Raw genomic sequence first — 13,878 nt, 5'->3', positions numbered from 1 at the left:
AGGAAGTCCTTGCAATCTATTAGCCTGAACAAAAGAAGAAAGAAAAAGAAAGAATGAGAAATCTGAAGCTATGTTTCTAAAGTGAATCTGGTTCTGGAAGAGATTCCCCTCACTATTCCTTTTAGCACTTATTCTCACAATTATTCTATACTGAATTGTTACATACCGTTGAAATATCAACTTGGATTCAGTAGGTGGAGGAATGTTTATGATCAAAGCACTGTGCAATTAGAAAGTCCTGTCTTACATGGGCATGCTATGAAATATTGTTTAATTCAGCTGTATTATGTTGTTCTGATCACCTTCTACTTCCCCCTCTGGTGGAGGAATCCCATGCCCTAAATTGTTCAAGGTGGTCAAAGAGATGATACCCAACACTGGGCCGATAAGACTGGCAGCTTTTTAGTCACATGGCTTCACATCCCAGGGAAGGAACACAGGAGCATGAACTGGAAGGGACTGTGAGCAGCAGGCTTTGTAGTAACACAAATTTAAGATACCCAAGATTCCCCTGGGAGGCTGTGATTGATGTGAGTAATTTGATGGATTGGCAGGGAGGTGAAACCTACTTGGTTGCTGAGGAAACACTGAGGAGCAGGTGGGGTGCAGCTAATCTGGCTGATGGGGGCAGATAGCAGGTTGGGGAGCCTTTCCCATTGGGTGGGCATATATAGTAACCACAGGGGAATATGCAGTTAGGACTTTGGCACCCTGTGAGGTTTCATCATATCAATGCAGCCCTTGAAATTTTAGATTTTATGGCTTAAATGTTTATAATAATAATTTCCTAACACAGTCTGAGGGAAATAAATAAAATAGATATGTGAAATACTAAGTAAAATGAAATGTGTTTTAAACTATTTCTTCTTGTAAACTTTATTAGAAAAACTTTAAATTTTAATTCTTAGTTTATATTTATGACATCTCATTTGCATAATGATTTGTTAATAAGACGTATAGAATATACTTTAAATCTTAGTCATAGGTTTACCTTTCCTCCACTCTTTGCAATAAATGAAGAGGGCAGCACGTGTAGCATTGCTGCATATACTGGCTCTTCTCCATGGGACTAAATTGAAAAACGATTGTGTGGGCTGTGCAAGTGGTAGTATAAAAAGAGAACTGGACCAAAGAAGTCGAGATAGTGATGGCTAAAATGTTCAAGAGTCCCCAAGACCCCTCTCGGTCTCAATAATTTGATGGATTCAAAGAACTCAGAAAAGCCGTTATACTTATGGTTATGATTTTCTACACCAAAACTGGCTAAGCTCAGCCAAGGAAATGGAACACAAGGCAGGGACTCAGAGTTACCTGGTATGATCTACCACTTGTCCTCTCCCTGTGGACTTGTGTGGATGGCACCTATTTCTCCAGCAACAATATCTGAAAATACGCATGAATACTGCCAACATGGGAAGCTCACGCCAGCTTTGGTGTTCAAAGTGTTTACAGGGGCTTGATCATATACATATAGATGACCACCTGCATGGCCCGCCTTAGTGTCCAGCCCTTTCAGAGGTTGAGCTGATAAGTGTTCCAAGGCTTTCACCAGAAATCATATCATAGCATTGACAATTTGCATGTTCCAAAGCCCCCAGGCAAACGGAGATGTCTTTTGAGGCAAGGACATCTCAAGGGCTTAGAGATCACTGCCCAGGAGCCAAGGGCAGAGACCACGCTTCTCTGTGGCAAGGGTCATTTCAGCCACTGGAGTCCTCTTTCTAGCTCTAACACTAATCACCATCTTTGATAGCACCGAGCATGGGTTTCCTCACCTGTAAATTAAGAGAGCTGGTCTAGATTAGTGGTTTTAACACCAGATTCTGAGGAGAAATAGGGGTTGTTTTAGAATTAACTGAGATATTATTGTTCAGAGAAAGAGGAAACTACTGGGAATCTGTCCCAGTCAAAACAATTAAAAGCAATTTATACCGTGGACTTTTACCTACAGTTTAATAGGAAGAAAATGCTCTTCCAATCACTGAGAAGTAAAAACAAAACAAAACAAAAAAACACAGACAAACCCTGGAAATGCATGGTTTTGAAGGTTCCTTCCAACTCTAGTGTGGGAGAGTAATATGGTTTTAAGAAAAGATAACCTCTTATTCAATAATTATTTGGAAACTGCATTTCAATATAAGAGTTTGAAAATACAAATATATTTCCAATTCTAAAGTAATTAAGGCTACTTCTAATTTCTTTCAGAGCTGTATATGATTATCTATGATATTGGTAATAACATTGATTGGTGGTAGTTTGTGTAACATAAATTGCTCTAAATTCTCTATCGGTATTATCTCGACCCCTACTACATGACTTATTTTTCTATTTTACAGAGTATTTGGTTTTTAAGTGGATAAGAAACCTCTGTAATCAAAGTGCAATAAACAAACATGAGTATTGAATGCTCCTGTCAGAGAAATACTGTATCCTAGTAACGTATTAGAAACATTGAAACGCGTTTTAACTGGATACTTTGGCATAAAGGATCAGAAGACAGAAAAGAATTGAAATATTATCTGTTCCAACCCCATTCATGCAACTATTTCAGTGGAGAAGTTAGAGCTAGACCCTTGCTCTATCAGCTCTTGAGTGTCTTTCACTAATTCAGATAACTGAAAGTCTTAAGATGTTTTATTTGTAAACTCAAAAGATTTTGACGTATTTCTCTTAATCAGAATTTCAAGTTACCTTATCAAGATTAAACAGATGACAAATTACTGGATCCAAAATTTGAAAGATAGCCTAAGGCTGTCTCATCTAGGAACTTAATTGACTTGGGTGTTAGTTTCAGCTCTGAAACTGATGAATTCTGTGACTTTGGGTACAACCTAAAAACCCTTTTCTCATCAATTGTTCGTGTGTCTAATGAGAAGACGTAGCTGAGTCCTCTGGCCTATGCAGTGGTTAGAGTTGGTTGCGTGGCCTTTTATAGTCTAGCTAAGTGTTAGACATTTGCAACTAAAAAGAAAAAAATTCCAGGATGGATTTTTTCCCCTTATTTTGTTATAAATGATTTTGGTGCATCTTAATCACTTGTCAGCAATTGCTTCACAAATGCAGCTGGGTAGGTTCGAGGTCTGCTAGACCTCTTCTAGCATAATTCTGCATATTTTATGCAGTTCTCAAGTTCCTCTGATTCTATCATAAAGATCAATAGAACTGTATAAAAGACTCAGCATTTGTTTTCCAATTAATTTGACCTTTACACACGACAAGAACACTCCCCACCTTTTGCCAGTTCTATCGGGTTACCAGCCCTAAAGGTCTGTATGTGCGGCTGCTGCCAGTGATGACTCAGAAACTGCTGTGTGGTCCCAAGGCCATCCGTGCGAAATTCCTGTGCAAGCAGTGTGTGCTGTGACATCTTTTCGTGCCATGCTCCTTCGTGTCAATCGTGTTCGGTTCCGTAGCCTCTGGAAGTCTGGAGTGAGAGCGGGGGAGGCCTGTGGTGTAGCCTGATCTGGTGGTGCTATGACAGAAACATACCCGTTATGTTTTACAAAATGGATGCTCTCACGGTAATAAGGTAACATCCTTTTTATCCATTTCCCAAGCCCTTCCTCCATCTTGTTTGTAAGCAGATGGGATTGTACATATGGATCAAATCACTAGTTAACTTTTAATCTGCAAAGTGCATTACCCATTCCAAACCCTCTCCAATAAATAAAATTTAACTTAAAACATGAGTGTAAGAAAGCAGCATGCTCAAGTAAGAAGAATGCTTTTTTGGAAGCAAAATAGCTACAGCCATCTCTGAATATATTAGTTCTTACTCAATAAACTCCCACAATTCTGTGTGAAAGTTGCAATTGGTAACCGATACTTTAATTTCAACCAAGATTTTCCACTTTAGCAAGAAGCTCTGCATGTTTTCCAAGCTGTATTACTAAAAGCTTATATTTCAGTGAAAATCTCAGCAGTAATTAAAATGCATAGCTCATTTTGGGTTCATTTTGAATGAGTGAGATTTTTCAACCAACCTGAAGGAAAATAAACCAATTAGGAAGACATGTGGGTAAATGGCATCTCAGGAGCTGGCAAGTAGGAATGTGGATCCTTAGCATTGCCATGGCTTCCGGTAGTTCTCAGAAAGCGCTATTGTCAGGTAGGCAACACTTACCCCCTTAAATGGATTAGTGTCTCTCAACCTAGGGTAAGTCTTACTGTCAACTGTGCCAATTAAAATAAATACAAATGCCCAAGTCCCATCACAGGTGCCTTGTTTTAATTGATGTGTTATTGGGGTCTAGACATTGACATTATTAAAAGTTTTACAGGTGACTGATGTATTGTTAGGATTCAGAACACCTAACTAGATGTACTTATTATGATCAAATTTCCATTTTCCCCATTATGCAGTAAGCAACAAATTATATCTTCTATTTCCCTAGAGTCTGGAAATTATGTCGCCATAATTATGTCACCAGGTAATTTATATGTTGCATGTGGGCTTCTAGAGCATATTGATAGAATAATATAAAATATTTTCATAATGTCTCTCTAAAAATGTCATAGAAATGTTAACATCCTCAAGTATCCTTGAACACTAATGGATGCTTTCTTTCTTAAACTTTCCTCCTCAAGGATCTTGTATTGGATTCTACAATTCAGAATACAAAAAAAAACAAAAACAAAAACCACAAATAAAAAAAATCAGAAAGGGAGAGGCATAAAGTAATTTTCATCAAGTAGATGGTTTTATTGTATAATTAAATTTTTATAACAAGCTTTGGAGTTTAGGGATGGAGCAGGAACCGAGGGAGTAATGAGCAGGAAGGGGAGATGCAGTGGCCTCGCAGAGTGTTCAGAGCTAGTGGAACATGGGAGAAAGCCATTCTGTTGAATAAATAAATAAATTAGTGGATGGATGAATGAACCATAGGCCTGGAGACTTGGACTGACAGGAAAATGTTAGATTATAGAGCTCTGAGATGTCGAGCTAGACCTGTGCCTCCAGGTTGATGTGAGCCAGTGGAAGTGGAACTGGGAAATGTGAAGTTAGAAGGGATGTCGCCTTAATGATGGGTATCTCTATGCATCACAGTGATGGACTGGAAAGGAAGGGTGGGAGACAGGTGCTGAAGTCCTTGGGGAAAATTAAGGAATGTCCCATGTAATGGAACAGAGATGTCTAGAGACATTAATATGGAGCATGACAACGACTTCAAAAGGAGTGGCATTGACCAGTGGCCCAAAGAGGCACATTGCACAGAGGAGGAAGTACCAGAAGCATCACCGTGTAATAGAATAAAAACAGGTTGTTAACTGTAAAGGGCAAGCCATGTATGCTATGTGGGCACTTGCTAAGAAGCTCATATTTGAACTAATGAAGTGAAATAGGTTTATTTCTTTTAACACTGATAAGATTATTCTTTAATTAAGAATAATAAAGATGGCAGCTATTTTAATTAGTGATCTTATGAACTATCAAGCAAAGCAGAGACAGACCAATAAGTAGGTTGACAGCTGTCAGGTGGGGGGGATTGAGGGGCTGGCTTGGGGGAAGGGCAGTAGGATTAAGAAAAATGGGGTGGAAGAAAAAACTCATGGACATGGACAACAGTGTAGGGATTGCTGGGAGGTTGGAGGGAGGTAGAGAAGGGTATAGGGGGGATAAATGGTGATGGAAGGAGACTTGATGGGGTGGTGACCTCACAATACAGTGTGCAGATGATGTGTTATGGAATTGTGCACCTGAAACCTGTATAATTGTTTTGCCCCAATAAATTCAATAAAAAAGTAAAACAAAGAATTTAAAATTAAAAAAAAAATAATTAGAGAAAAATGTAGTTTTCTCTTTTGTATGACATGAATAAAGTCCATCTTTCATAGAAACCTGGAATGACAGCTTTCACAAACCAAAAGTTTCAAGGGAAGGGTGGTTTACACTCAGGAGGGTCATGATGAGAACAGTGGTACGAGGCAGGTGCGAATACAAGATCATGTATGAAGATTGGTCATACTGCCTTTGTAAATAATTCTGGACGTCAAACCTCAGATACAGGGTCATAGGCAAGAGCAACATTTATATTTGTAAGAAGTAAAGCTGTAAACCAGCGTACTTATTATAAACCAGCTTCCTTAAGTAATGCCATTTCCGTTGTTCAAGCAGAGGTCGTCCTCTGGGCTGATAAAGGGAGAGGGCCAAGGAAAGTGCAGCAATTGCATTTTTATAGTCTAATACACTCCTCACTTCCACTTTGACTTTTTTTTTTTCATGCCAAGAGAATCACACTGACATCCATTCACTGAAAACAGAAACCTTTTATTCAGCTGCCTCGCCAGACTCCCAGCTCCTTCTACATCCCCGCAGGCCTGTGCTCATAAGTGCCCTGCTGTTTCACTCCCTGCAGGGGAACCCCTGTCCTACGGAAACTGGATTTCTGTCCAAGCTCTTTGTACCCATCTGTGAAAGTGGGAAAATTATTCTTTCCTTATTCAGGTATAGTAAGAATTAAAGGAGAGAATAGATGCTAGTATTGCTGATCCTACTAGGTTATACTTATTAAGCAAATACTATTGCCAGAAAAGAGTGATAGGTTTGGGAAATAAGTCCCGTGCTCTTCATTCCAAAACCTTCTCTAACTGGACTCAGGCAGACCAGTTGCTTCTAAACCTGCTGGCTAATGATCAATCGCTCGCCTGCACTGTCGGTGTTCAGTGTATGATGGGGTGGAGGCGTGTCACTGCGTAAGCATTGTCTCCGTGAGGTTGTTCACTGTGGCTGTTCTCTGGGCTGTGGCCCAGAATATTATTACTTTTTATTAATGTTGTAGCCATGCCATCGAACATGGGCCCTCCATCCCCAAATTGGTTTGAATAGCAAGACTAATGATACCACATACACACCAAAATGTATGAAAAACTTTATGTAAATAATTACATAATGAGGCTCTATGGAGAGAGCAGGGCAGCCCTGCAGAGCTTGTCTGAATACGGTTTTAAACTAAAATGAAAGGAGACAGCTTGGGGTTTGCGATGGTTGGGGCGTGGGCCTGGGCTGAACGTTGCCACATGGGAGGGGGTTTGTGTGACTTAAATGCTCACCAGTGCTGCATGAGGCTGCACCGAGCCTGCTGTATCCGGTTGGCCAGATGTGGGGCACAAAGGGAAGAGGAGGATGCGAGGCTTTAAGGGTGTTAGCAAACATTCATTGCAACAAGATGCTCACTTTCTGACTAAATCCGTTCCATCCCTTTCCACTACAATCTGACTGTAGCCTATGACTGCGTTTCTGCAGAGCTCCTGCATCTGAGAGTATAATTCCGTAGAAACACTTCATTGTCTAGATTAGCCCTTGGGTCATAGGTCTCCTTGGCATGTATATTTCCATTTGCAACTCAATGGAAGCATTAGCAAAGCTTGTGTTCTCATGGAAGTTTTCAGTGGTGTTTGAGCAGGAGAGAGACGAAATAAAAAGAGCATTAAAAGGTTATGTTTATGACAAGATTCAGGAAAGGAGCGTCTAGTGCTTAGGAGACCGGGTAGAGATCTACTGACAACTTCTGCAAGCCTTGGATGAGTCATATGCTGGTATATTAGGAAGAAAAAGTTTAATGAGCGAGGCCAAGTGACCAAGAGTAACTCTGGTTAGAGTTCACTTCTCTTCAGAAAAACTAGATTTCCTTTTCCCACAGTGATTTAGACTGTGCATTCAAAGTCGTTCTCTCTGAAATGACCAAATAAATATTAAAATAGGAAGCACACTCTGTCAATCCTGTGTGGTGTGGAAGCTTGGCATCCCTGCGGCAGGAATTTGGCAGATTTCCTACAAAATATATTGCTGGTGAGACTGGATAGTAAGAAACAAAGGAACAAAAATGAACTGTCTATAATTAGCACATGTAAAGGGCCGTTTCACCCAGGGTATGCAGGAATGGAAGGAACAGAAGAATATGGTAAATTCTTTCTTTTAGCCCATCTTAGCCCTTTGATGAGAGATGGCAGTAGAAGAAATGTAGAGATGGCAGGATCTAGAAGAAAAAGGTAAATTGTGGAACAGTTGGTGAGGGGGAAATTTCAAAGGCTTTGAGAAGTATGTTATTAGCATTCAAAGTCTTTGGTTCCTTAATTCCTCTCAAACTTTTATTGATGTGAATGAATGTCTAGAAAGGTAGGGATACTGAGAGTGTAGGACCTTAAGGATGATGCCATATGAGTGAGAATCCATGACATTTATTGAAAATGTATGTGAATTCACTGTCCTAATTTTTATTTTATTTCTTCTTTAATTTTCTCTCACCATTGTTTATCCTCCCTATACCCCCTCTCCTTTTGGTGGAAAGCCTGTGTTTTTGCCAGGATATGCATGAATTCCTAGAAGCACAGCCTCATGTGGTCACCTCCAGTCCTGCTTTCCTGTGTCTGTGAATTCTGAACCACGCATCTCTTTCTCTATGCTACAACCCAAAGGAAGAATGTGGAATAATTCCTTGATTTCCTTATAACACATTCACTATGGGACCTTACAGGTAGCAGATTTTAGCAAAGCTTCAATGGAACAGAAAGGGATTAGATGGCAGAAATTGACACCCATGCTTTTAAACATTTTCCTGTTCTAAAATTTTCAGGTGCTGATGCTTCTTGTGAAGTTTCTTTGTAGTACTTGTCCCCTCTCTCTCCATCCTTCTCAGCTGACTTCTCTCACTTCTTTGCTCTCCCACACAGCAAAAAGCCATTTTTTTTTTAGCTAAGCAACTTAGTTATTTACTTGTTTTGACACACTCTATGGACCTCACCTTTTACATTCACAGTATAATTTCAAGGTATTTTGCTAATAAAATGGCTAATAACTTGAGAGGTGTTTATGATCCTCTTAGGAGCAGAAACAACTGAAAGCACCTGTGGTGGGGGTGGGGTGGGCTAGAAGAGGCCAATGGGGGGGAAAGGAGGACATATATAATACTTTCAACAATAAAGATTAAAGTAATAAGTAAATAAAAGAGCATATTTTAAAGATATCTGGCGCAGATTCAAGTCCTTTTAAACAATAGATAGGCTTAGTAGAGGCTCTATCATAGTAAAATCTCTAGACATATCAACATTCTCCTTCTCACTCTGATTTACACTAAAATCTATAAAGTATAACCTGCAAAATCTTTGACTCAATCCATTTCAAATCAGAATTACATATAGATTTCATATTATAAAGAACAGAGGTAAAACCATATTTACTCTACTTACCCCAAGAAACCTAAGAAAAAATGCATTTTCAGTGATATTTGAGAAAACATATGACTTAAGGAATGAAGGGGAAACTCTAAGATGAGGAAATGTAGGTTTATGAAAAGTAGGTTTATGATGAGAACATTGTTAGAAAAATGTGTATTTTTTTCCTGCATAACTTTGGATTAAAGAGGAAATCAAAATTGAAATTCAAAACTAGGTACAAAAATAATAATTCTATAATAACATTTTAGGCATATGGTCAAAGTTGACTAAGGCAAAATCATAGGTTCCAAGTTTGACTGATGATTAAAATATATCAATAGAAGTGATTAAATCAAGAGAAGCAATTTGGGAAGTGGTGTGGTGGAGCATGCTAGGTGTTGCCTAATATTCACTCTCTCCTTTTTTCCAATAATAATAAACCCCTTATTGTTGCAGAGCATAGGTTGCCTAGAGTAAAGTCTACTTATTGCTAACATCTTTGCAGCTAAATGTGACTAGATAGCAGAGGTGGTTCGTGCAGCTTCCAAGAATTTTTTTAAAGGGCATTTTTTATCTTCCTTTCCTGTTCCTTTTAATTGGCTGACATGCAGCCATCATAGCTGGAATTGCAGCAGGCATCTTATCCTGTGAAGTTTTGGGATTGGAAGTCATGCATAGCAGAGGAACAAAGGAGAAGGAAAACAAATTCCTGACCTGGTGCCTTGCCAATCAGTTCTGCAGCCGCAACCTCTGTCAAAAAGAAACAGAGCCAGACTTTTGTTAAAGCAAACAAGACAGATATTATTCAGGTACTGCAGTAAAAGAGGGAGACTTCGATGACAATTGAAATCAAATCCAATCTGGGAAGAAATGACTGGAGTTTTAAGGGGAAAATGAGGAATTAGAGAGAAGGAATGAGGGGTCTTGAACAGAATCAGGAGAGCAGAGAAATTACAGAAGTTGGGGGAGGTTGATTTTTGAGAACTGTTAGGTAAGGTAGGTGTTGGGTCTGTATTTTTGCAGGCTTAGTTGGAACAAACAGTAAGTTCTTTCAGCAGCCTGCAACTTTCCCAGCAGGAACTTAACAGATCTGGCTCAGTCCAGGAACACAGCCGTGAGCTGCTTAAAATCATGCTAGTCTTTGTTCAGGTGTCTAGTGTGGGGGTTTTGTGCTGAGAGTTTGTAGTTCTCATAGGCCAAGAAGAGGGCTCAGGGGAGTGTCATTAAAGTTTCGCCAAAGAGAGAGTGTTACCTCAGACTTTGAATATGAAAATGAAATTAATTTCAAAGTTATTTAATGCTATCTTGTGTTTGTCGAGCTTAAGTATTACTAACTGTAATGAATACAGATTCTTTTCTTTGAAATAGATTATAGTAAACATTGATGATGGAATATATAATAGCAGAGGTCAGGTAGAGAGTTAGTATTTGATGCCAAAGCTTAGAAAACAAATCAGGACAGGAAGACTAACCTGGATGATACTGACAAATCTATGAAGTTGAGTTTCTTAGCAAAGGACAAGAATAAGTGGGGGAAAGAAAACAGCCAAAGATAAACCTAGAGGCATGCCTACTTTTGGTCACATGTCTTAAATTAGTTTTCTAAGATTGGTGATGGGTTTACATTGCTTTATTTAATTATTTATTTTGTATTTATTTATTTTTCTCCTCCGCTTTACTTAGATATAATTGACAATTAAAAAATATATATGTTTAATTTATATAACTTGATAATTTGATATATATAGTGAAGTAATCACAATAAGCTAATTCTATCTATCATCTTATAGTATTCATTTTACTTTTTTTGTGGTGAGAACACTTATAATTTACCCTCTTAGCAAATTTCAATTATACAATACAGTAATGTTAACTACAGTACATTAGATCAATATCTCCCCATGCCCAATTTTGTCCCCATAGCCCTGGTAACCACCATTCTATTCACTTCTACAATCTTTTAATCTCTCAGAAGAGAACTGGTTTATGTGCAAAAGATGTAGAGAATGTCTCATAAACACATTTAAGTGGGAGAATACTATCTTATTTTCTTCTCAAACCAGTGCTTCCTACTTAACAGGTGAAAAGCTCACTTCTTGTTTTTCATTTCCCCCACCCGTTGTTAACTAACTTGAAGATTCTTCAAAGACTCTACTTGCTGTGAAACACTATATTTCCTGGTTCTTTTCATTTCTAAGTGCTTCTAATTACTGTTTTCCATCAATATCATCCACTTGTGCTTATGTGTAAAGTGATCATCCAAAAGGGAAAGTAGTTTTTATTGCAATATAAAAACCCTCATCATTTGGAAAACCTTTGTATTAACATCCTGGGATACTCAAAGGTGAAGCTTTATTTTAACATTACATTGTGTATTCCTCTCAAATATCATATTAAATTTATCTTTTATGGGCATTATTGTAGTCGATGAATTTAACAATATTCAGTTAACCTAAGATTAGCAGTACAGGAAGAAAAAAAACCCTGAATTCAATTTTTAATTGAAACGTATGTCTTCATATGAATTTTCCCCCAAGAGAGTGAAGGAATAATAAGAGTATATATTGAGGATTCTTGGAATAAAACTAACAAATAAACAACAACTCTACAGCAATAGGGTTAACACCTTTTCTAACATCCTTGACTCTTGATACTGTTAATTTCTACAGTGTTCAAAGCCTATCCTCTACTTCAGACAATTAAAACATGACCAACTTGTTGAATGTAAAGAATGGAATTATCAGCCTTTTGAGCAAAATTTGGGATTCTTCTCTATGACTGTCCCCTTACTTGCTTTGTTATGGGTTCACTCAGCGAGATAGACCACCAACTCAGAATTTAAATTGAAGAGCCTTTATTAAGCTGGCCAGCTGACTACAGTTACAGCACCCTGCCGAAGCAGAGGCTGAACTGCAGTGCCAACTTCCATGGCCAGCGACTACAGTTACAGCACCCTGCCAGAGCAGAGGCCGAACTGCAGTGCCGACTACAGGAGTTACATTTTATTATTCAATTCTGTGGAGGCCCAGAGAAAAATGTGTCTTTCAAATTCTGGGCCCCCTAATATGGAAGAAACTCTCTTTATTTATACTTTTTCCAGTCCTTTGTCTCCCAAATTTGGAATGAGACTTCCGGGCCTTCTGAGAAAGAAGGCTTGCATTCTGGGAAGGGGCCATGAGACCATATCTCAAGGCCTGGACTGATGTCAGTACCTTCCTATCTATGTGTTTTAGGAATAGACAGCACAGCATGACCCGTCTGGCCAAAGCGCCAGATATGCAGCCCAGCACAGCTTCATGAAGTCTCTAAAGAGATATACTAAGGAATAAAATAATTTTTTTGACATGAAGTTTAGGAAAGAGATATTGCCCATATGGTTATTGGGCTATTGTCAATAATCCTAAATGTTTCTATTCAGTTTAGTTCAGTCCATTGCAATTGAACCCAACCCAATCCAATCCAATATAATTAAACTCATAGCTTTTGGATATTAACAATATGTTAAAACTATGCTAGACTCTAGAAATACAGATAAGACCCCTGTGTCTGAGTACATTAAAAAGGAACATAAATAAATTCATGGAAGCAAATTGTTGCAATTAATACTGGATATAGGGCAACATGGCAACAAACACAGCAAGCAATTGGCAGGTTTATAGAGAGAATGTGACTTAGGGAAGATACACTGAAGAAATGATGCCTGAGTAAAATTGGATACTTAAAATTATTAATAAGACAGGAGGTGGTAAATCGGGGCAAATATGTGGGAGTATAAAAGAGCATGTTACATTACTATTTTTTACAATTAACAGTTTGTCTACTTTAAAATAAATTACTTTTAAGAGTAAAAAACTAACATGTGGCATTTATAAAAGCTATAAGTATTGAGTATAGCTTAACAGAGAGATAATATGTGGAAGACAGTAGGTGAAGATGTTAAAAAAAGGAGAGAAAAGTCAGATTATTTATTCCATGATAAAGAATTTACCCTAACATAAATACAATTGAGGATTTTGAGTAGGAAAATAACAGTTGAGATTTCTGATTTTAAAATACGCTCCTGATATCGTTGGAGAATTAGGTATTAGGAGAGTGGAAGAGATGAAGTCATGTGGAAAGAGTAGTTAAGAGGTTCGAGCTGCTATCATTGGCTGCATGTAAAGCCCAGAGTGGAGACTGATATTAGTGTAAAGGTGCTCAAAGAATAAAGTTCTGAATTCATGTTATGTCAATAGGAATGGAGAAGGAGAAAAAGATTTGAGACACATTAAAGAGGCAGATTAAGAGAATTGATGGCTGATGGGATGTGGAAAATGAGAGAGGCAATGTCTGGGATGATAATGCTTTGTATTGGAAAAAACACAACATTCATTTCATTATAGAATGCAGTAGAGTGAGCATTGGCCTTTGGAGAATAAAAAATATAGAAATGTAAGAAACTCATGGGCACCATGATTTACTCATATGAGTTCCTTGCAGTATCCTAATTCCATTAAAAAAAGTTAGAGAATTATTGTATCAGGTAATTTATGATGGATTATATTGTGCCATGTGTTCTCTGAATTTTTACAAGAACATATGAAAAATCATGGGATTGTTTAACATAGTTGATCATGGTTTCTAATACATACCTTATGGTTGACATAAACAAATAAATTTTCTTGCAAGAGATTTAACTTTGACATTTATTAGCTTTTAAACACAAATATAAACTCAAAGCATTAT

The sequence above is a fragment of the Myotis myotis genome, unplaced genomic scaffold, assembly GCF_014108235.1.
Source record: "Myotis myotis isolate mMyoMyo1 unplaced genomic scaffold, mMyoMyo1.p scaffold_m19_p_15, whole genome shotgun sequence".
Lineage (NCBI taxonomy): Eukaryota > Metazoa > Chordata > Mammalia > Chiroptera > Vespertilionidae > Myotis > Myotis myotis.
This window is presented reverse-complemented; position numbering follows the sequence as displayed.